Source organism: Ananas comosus, linkage group 19 (assembly GCF_001540865.1).
Source record: "Ananas comosus cultivar F153 linkage group 19, ASM154086v1, whole genome shotgun sequence".
Taxonomy (NCBI): domain Eukaryota; kingdom Viridiplantae; phylum Streptophyta; class Magnoliopsida; order Poales; family Bromeliaceae; genus Ananas; species Ananas comosus.
The window spans coordinates 10,794,677-10,802,870 of record NC_033639.1 but is presented as its reverse complement, the minus strand read 5'-3'; the positions used below and the strand labels follow the sequence as shown (position 1 = coordinate 10,802,870).

At 35.4% G+C, this 8,194-nt stretch overlaps 2 long non-coding RNA genes across 4 annotated transcripts; both read right to left on the bottom strand.

Annotated features, from left to right (window-relative positions):
- Nucleotides 1,080-1,853, bottom strand: LOC109725084. Its single transcript, XR_002220185.1, has 2 exons — nucleotides 1,760-1,853; nucleotides 1,080-1,462 (listed from the first exon to the last, which is right to left on the bottom strand). It is a non-coding gene; the product is annotated as an uncharacterized LOC109725084 (long non-coding RNA).
- LOC109724563 lies at nucleotides 4,826-7,728 on the bottom strand. 3 transcript variants are annotated; one of them, XR_002219964.1, is made up of 4 exons: nucleotides 6,842-7,728; nucleotides 5,970-6,717; nucleotides 5,258-5,333; nucleotides 4,826-4,959 (listed from the first exon to the last, which is right to left on the bottom strand). It is a non-coding gene; the product is annotated as an uncharacterized LOC109724563 (long non-coding RNA). The 3 variants fall into 3 exon arrangements; XR_002219965.1 differs by having other exon boundaries at nucleotides 5,970-7,031; nucleotides 7,619-7,728; XR_002219963.1 differs by having other exon boundaries at nucleotides 5,970-7,728.

Here is an 8,194-nt window from a genome sequence, read left to right as displayed (position 1 = left end):
TTAATATTTCATTAAATTATATGCAAAAAAATATCAGATATCTATCTAATTTACCGAATATTTACTTTAGTACCCTTTAATTTTAATTTTGTTGCTGATTTGAGAAAAAAAAAATTGATAAAAAAAAAGAAAAAAATGAAACCACAGAGGGACAAATTGATACACTTTAAATCACAGGGTACTAAAGTGAGAAACTTGGAAACCACAAGGGGGGTTTTTGAAGTTATCCTTATTTTTCTTAAAATAATATACTACTCATTTTGTTTATTTTTTGAAAATATAAATTAGCTGAAACTATTAAGTGCTTTGTCACTTACGCTAGTAATGATTGATAATTATTTTTTTTAATAAGATTTTTTGAAATTTTGACCTGCCCCGAATTCGCCCCGAATCCGTCCCGCCATGATTCGCCCCGAATACGCCCCGAAAATCATTTATATTTTAAAAAATATTCCTAAAAAATAATTTATTTACAAAAAAAGGTTTAAAATAGTACTCTCATTTCTAATATATTTGAAACTTTTGAATTTTGTTTAGAATTTTGATTGATATTTTTAATTTTTATAATTGATATTGTTAAAATATATAAAATATTATTAAAATTATTTAATTTATATTTTATAAAATATTAATAATATTATAATTTTATAAAAAATATTAGTTGGCGGGGCGAATTCGGGGCCCCGGCGGGAGGCGGGTTACGAGGCGGGGCGAATTATGGGATGTATTTTTTAACCTGTCACGGATTCGGGGCAGGAGGCGGGGTGGGATTTTGCTAGTGGGGGCGGGAGGTGGGGCGGGGCCTCCGCCCCCAGATTCGCCCTGTTTGCATCCCTATCTCTCTGCCTCTCAGCCAGCGGTCCACAAGCTGAAGGCCACCTCGTGGACCGCGTGCAAGATGGGCAATGAACCCTGCCATTTTTTTGGGTGGGCCCCACCTGCGCATGGGATGCGGAGAGCTCTTTATGGTTCCCAATTCATAAGAGTACTAGTTAAGGAACCCCCGCGCGATGCGGCGGGAAGTGGATACAATAGTAAATTATTAGAACTATTACTCTGAAAGAAGAAAACAGAGAAAGAAAGAGAACAACATAGAAATGCGGAACTTAATTCTGCTATGTTTACCTGTATGAAGTAGTAGGCAGGGAGAAGGCAGAGGATGGAGAAGAGGAGGCCAGAGATGGCCCTGGGGGCCAAATTATAAGTTTACAAAAAAAAAAAAACCCACCCCGTGCGAGCTCGCGTCCGCACCGGCTCACGCCCGCGCGCCCGCGCTCGTGCCACCCTCTCGCGCGCACCATTTCGCAAGAAAAGAAACAGAAGATATATATCAAAATATATGTGTAGATTCATGCATGGAAAAGGTCCAATATCTTTCTTTAATGCTCAGTCCACAACCAACAGTATAAATAATTGAGTCATAGGAATTTGAACAGAGAAAAATTGTACACAAATTCAATATCTGCAAAAAAATAGAAGAGTCGATCATTAGAGAAGAGAAGTTCGAATATTAAACTGCAGACTAAAGAAGGATATGAAACGAATCAAATAGCATAGAAATAATGCAAGTGGAAACAAACTACTTTGGAATGTAAAGTATCGACAAAATTCAAGAGCAAGGCATAAGAGGTGCAGATAAATTCCGAGAAAGCAAATGGACTAACATGCGGGGCATTCAAGAGGGAGGGCATGGAACTGTATGACAAAAGTGTGGAACATAAAGTGCGCAAGAAATAAAACGTGGAATTAAAATCTACACCTTTTGGAGCCACCAATAATCAGGAATTGTGATAAATACCAAGACTCAAATGAGCAGTTGTAGGCAGACTCAAACCCTGCAAACAACAAAAACTNTCTACTCAACTTCAAAGTTTAATTTTTTTAAAAAAAATAGATTTAAAATTTTGACATTATTTCAAAATTTTGATGTAAATTTTTAATATTTAATTTTTAATTTGAATTTAAATTAATATATTATAATTATAAAGATAATATTAGTATATTAATCTTGATAGTTTCGAAACTATCAAACCGGTAATGCTGTAGATGTCGTCGGTGAAGTTGATGACGGTGGCATGGGTCTGTTTGGCCATCAGATTTGATTTGACATTTTCGAAGAAATGTTGAAGGGTCCGAAGAAACGAGGAATCAAATATTCCCCTTCTCTCTTCTTTTGAAACTATCAAGCCATCGATGTTGGGGTGGTCACGGCAATATAGATCACCCATTCCATCCTCAACAACTTCGAATAGGGTATTGAGAGGTCCGAAGAAACGGGAAGCCATTGGCTCCCCTTCACTCTCCCATCGAAGTCATCTAAACGATATGGATGATTACGGTAGCAGGACCAAAAAAAAGAAAAAGTTAGAGGGGAAGAAGAGTTTTTTTTTGCTATGTTTTATTATTATTTTATTTTCTTTCTTTCTTTTTTTTTTTTACAACCTGTTGATGGATTGGATGAAGCGGCTTAACAATCTCTCCTTATTTTCGCGGCTCGGCGATCTCTCCTCCTTCCAGCGGCTCGAGTGATCTCTCCTCTTTTCAGCGGCTCGAGTGATCTCTTCACCTTTCCGCGATTCGGCGATCTCTCATTCTTTAAATATTTTGTACGTGGGAATGTGTGTACCAATCTATCTTCTTTTTTTTTTTGTAAAATCGTATTCTCTGGCGTTTGATTTGGATTCTCGTATTTATAATAAGAGAGGTGGTGAGAGATATTTTGAGGGATTCGAAATTCGAAATTGAATTTTGAATAGGTTGTTGTGGTTGGTTGAAAGATATTTGGGATTGGTTGGGAATTCAAAATTCGAAATCGAATTTTAAATGCGTTTTTAGATGGTTAGAGGGTATTTTGGGCATTGGTTGGAAATTCGAAATTGAATTTTGATTGGGTTGTTGGAGGATATTTTGGAAATTGGTTGGAAATTCGAAATTCAAAATGAAATTTTGAGTGAGTTGTTGGAGGATATTTTGATAAGTGGTTGAGAATTCAAAATTTGAAATTCGAAATCGAATTTTGAATGGGTTGTTGGATGGTTGGAGGATATTTTGATAATTGGTTAGGAATTCGAAATTCGAAATCGAATTTTAAATGGGTTGTTGGATGGTTGGAGGATATTTGGGGAATTTGTTGGGAATTCGAAATTCGAAATTGAATTTTGAATAGGTTGTGATTTGAAATCGAATTTCGAACAGATATTTTATAGGATGTGGATGTGGGCTGTCGTTGATCAGGCCCGCCAAAATGATAATATTTAATGGGCTGGAATGAGGCCCCCTTTTTTTTTATTTGCATGAGTTTTTATGAGGCCCACCAACTCATATTTATGAATGAGCTTATTGTATATTTAAACTATAATTATTGGCCCAAAAATTTAATTTTTTACACTAGATCTATTAGAATTGTATGAACTCGAATCTAATCTTTTTTTTTACTATTATTATGGTTAGGATTGTTTCATCCTATATAAGTATTTTTTTACTGCAAACAGTCACTTGTATAAATGCACGAGGTAAGAGTTGATAGACTTATCTGTTATAATTGAGGTAAGGTTAATTATATTTGGATTGTGTGTGAGCTGCTGTGAGAGAATGGCGATGATTAAAACAAAGGGGAGAGATAGAAAAGGGGAAAATGAGAAAAGAAGAAGAAACAATCAGCATCCTCGTGGTGCTGCGGTTATCTATAAATAATATTAGAATTTTTCTTTTCGAAAAAAGACAATATAGAACACTAATGATTGAAGAAACACGTCAATTAATTGACTATGACTAAGGCTAATTGATCGATTAGCTAGTGAATGGAGGGTTGGGTATTGTATATGGTTTTCGTGATATGATTTTTTTTTACAATTTAATTTTTCAAAATTAAAATTATATTTAAAACTTTAAATAAAAAATAAATAATTATATGTATTTTTTTCGACATACAAGATTCATAATTTAAGACAGAATAAAAAATAAAATATAATTAATAAGATAAGAGTGCAATATTTTTTCAAAGAGTGCAAGAGTGCAATATTTTTTTAAAAAGTGTAATTTTTTTTAAAATAGTGCAACGTATATTACATAATTTTTAATTGTAATGTATTATACTATTTGTACATAATCTATTATATTATTCATAATTTAGTGTAAAAATTATATAGATTGTGATGTACTATTCGCATAAATATTGTACTATTTGAAAGAGAATGTTGTACTGTTTTAAAAGGATATTGTCCTTTTTCTTCTTGCTTTATTATTTAAAATTTTTTATTTATATGTTATATTATAATTTTATTTCTCAAGAAAAAGATATCTTTATTAATAATAATTTATCAGTTGTATTTTTCAAGATATTTAATGCATACTATAACCCTTTCTCTATATTCAAGAATAAAAAGCTTGCGAGATTAAATAACAAACAATCAGAAAAGGCATTAAAAAGTTACATAAGGAAAGGAAAAGTTTTGAAAAAGACTCTGTTTTCTATATCACTAGTTAAGGAACCCCGCGCGATGTGGCGGGAAGTGGATACAATAGTAAATTATTAGAACTATTACTCTGAAAGAAGAAAACAAAGAAAGAAAGAGAACAACATGGAAATGCGGAACTTAATTCTGCTATGTTTACCTGTATGAGGTAGTAGGCAGGGAGAAGGCAGAGGATGGAGAAGAGGGAGCCAGAGATGGCCTTAGGGGCCAAATTATAAGTTTACAAAAAAAAAAAAAAAAAAACCCACCCCGCGCGAGCTCGCGTCCGCGCCGGCTCACGCCCGCGCGCCCGCGCTCGTGCCACCCGCTCGCGCGCACCATTTCGCAGGAAAAGAAACAGAAGATATATATATCAATATATATGTGTAGATTCATGCATGGAAAAGGTCCAATATCTTTCTTTAATGCTCAGTCCACAACCAACAATATAAATAATTGAGTCATAGGAATTTGAACAGAGAAAAATTGTACACAAATTCAATATCTGCAAAAAAATAGAAGAGTCGATCATTAGAGAAGAAAAGTTTGAATATTAAACTGCAGACTAAAGAAGGATATGGAAACGAATCAAATAGCATAGAGATAATGCAGGTGGAAACAAACTACTTTGGAATGTATAGTATTGACAAAATTCAAGAGGAAGGCATAAGAGGTCCAGATAAATTCCGAGAAAGTAAATGGACTAACATGCGGGGCATTCAAGAGGTAGGGCATGGAACTGTATGACAAAAGTGTGGAACATAAAATGCGCAAGAAATAAAACGTGGAATTAAAATCTACACCTTTTGGAGCCACCAATAATCAGGAATTGTGATAAATACCAAGACTCAAATGAGCAGTTGCAGGCAGACTCAAACCCTGCAAATAACAAAAACTAGGAATTTAAACAGATAATCAATGTTTGCAATCTTTGAAACACAATTCTGCATTGTAAATTTTAAGCTTTTAAGTGTTAACCTTTTAATCTTTGAATCCCGAATTCTAAAATGTTGTCGATGCAAGACAATATCCAAAACTGCAAATACATAATTCAAAATTTTGCACCCCAATTTTTCATATGCAATTTTAACCTTTAAGAATGCAGAATTCAAAATTCTGGAACACCGCCGCCGCAATTTAGATTGCTGAATTTGAACATTTCATATGCACCAAATACTCTTATGCAAATCAGGCCATAATTCCCAAATCGAAACATTTATATGCACCAAGCACTTTATTGTGATTCTGAATCATGCCTTCTAATTTCTGAATTTAGAATTCAACTAGAGAATTTAGAATTAAGCTAGAGAATTGAGAATTCAAGTAGGCAACTCGGAATTCTACGAAGAATAGAAGGGAAACAAATATTCTGTGCTCAGATTCTCCATGAAATCGAATATCATTAGTTTGGCACCGAAGTATTGTTAGTTAGTAGTACTAGTTGTATAAGAACTGCAAGCATTTCAGTACAAATATGAGGAACTGGTTGCCTATAGAATAGGCCATCCAAAGTACCCCATCAGCAATGAAGGATGGTTGCGCCCGTCTCAATTGCCGCAATTATTTGATATTCAAGGAGGAGATCATCATAGCACGGGAATTCAGGATTAAGCTTTGCAATTTGGAATTCTATGAAGAATATAAGGAAAATAAATATCCTTTGTCCAGAGTTCGTATTCTGAATTCAGAACCCAAATTTCGAAACTTGGGAAGCAAACTCACATATATTGTTTCATATAAAAAGAAAACTATTGCAAAATTAAGAAACCCTTTTTCTTTACCTACTCTTAGTCTGATAGTGCAATTCAGATTCTGCATACCTGAATTAGGAACACAGGATTCTGCTAGGCAATTGGGAATTCAGCTGGGCAATACAGAGAAGGGACTTCTATGGAATTTTCAGCCAGTAGAATTCAGCAAGGTAATTTAGAATTCAGCTAGCCAACTTAGATTCCAAATACATGTAGCATACAGTAAGGGCGAAAGATTGATACTTCGCATGCTATAAAATTTCAGCAAGATAATTTAGAATTCAATTAGACAACTTAGATTCCAAATAAATGCAGCATACAGTAGGGGTGAAAGATCGGCACTTCGCAATTATAAAATCTCAGAATTAAACTGCAATGCTGACAGCCAAAAGCAAAGCACGTAAATTCCCAGAGAAAAATGGGACAAAAATTATTGACTCGTTAAATTCGAACCTCGCCAACACGAAGCAAATCGATGCGTATGGAAAGCATGACCAAGCAAAACAGCAAACCTGTCGAATAATTTAAACGAAGCAAAACAGGAAAGTTTCTGTCATATGATTTGGCAACACAGTGTGAACTATAAGTAGAACTTTCACAGCGAGCAGAAAATTATTTAGTGTCTAGTAGAGTTACCAGCTATACAACAGGGCCCCTAGCAAAAAACCCAAAAAGAAAAGCCCGCCATTCTGTCAATTCCCACCGCCATAATAACCCGGAGGCGCTGTAGGGTCCTCCTTAGAAGCACCCCCGCTACTACATGGGCGGACAACAATAGTTTTCGAACGTTTCACCAAAGTAAAACACTTAACCAAATTCTCCTATCCTTTATATTGACTCAAAAAAGAAAAGGTTAGCATAAAAAACACAACAAATTCATGTATGCGAAAAAGAATAGCAGAAAAATAGCTAACAATTAATGGCTAAGGGAAAAAATTGTATTTGGCTTGTCCACTGAACTTCAATTAGATTAGTTATATAATATTTTCAAATGTGTTAAAATGGAATTTTATTTCTTATCGAAACTTAATCTAAGAGAAACATAAAGTAAAAAAGGAATATAAACCAAAACATTACGAAATTATCGACAAATAAATAAAAGGATAATTAGGAAGCTCTACTAAGTGCGCAAGAAAGAAAAGCAACAGTCGGCACAAAGCTACCAACTTGCTCCAAATAAAAAATTGGGAAAATTTTTTCAATTTTTACATCTGTTAGATGCTATTTTGTAGTAAATATTTCATCTTATTTTTTAAAATTGACAAAAAAAAATACCGATGCTAAATCTGGAAACCAAACAAAACTGCAAACAAACTCTCCAAAACCAAACATAACTGCAAACAAACTCCCCAAAAAGTTTGTTGTGAGAAATCAAGGAAAGCATATATATAAACACTCGAACGTTGTTTTTACCTATCGATCTCCTGTAACACTCAAGAGCACCACAAGTCAAGAACGACAGGACAACAACGCTCAACAACAGGGGACAAAAATCAGGGGAAATTAGATAAAAAGACGGGGGGTTGGGGAATGCCAAACCGTTTAGTATTTATAATAATAGCCAGAGAGAGATAAAGCAGAAAAGAGAGCGAGAGAGAGCCCGCGAGCGCCATGCCTCACGCGAGATGGGCTCCGATTGCGTTAATTAATGCTCTTTAATGCACACTGACCACCAACCATAGGGAGAAACCACGACGGGCTGTACAGCCGAGAACGTGCGGTGGAGGAAAAGTCGCGGCCCACACCACTGACAGCACAACGCCACCCCCCGGTTGTACGGGCTGTCGGAAGGGAGAAGGCGGACGGGACAGGCAATAGAGCGAGAGAAGGCGGAGAGTACGGGAGAAGGCAGACGGGATGTCGGATGGGACAGGCAATAGGGCGAGAGAAGGCGNCCAGAGTTCGTATTCTGAATTCAGAACCCAAATTTCGAAACTTGGGAAGCAAACTCACATATATTGTTTCATATAAAAAGAAAACTATTGCAAA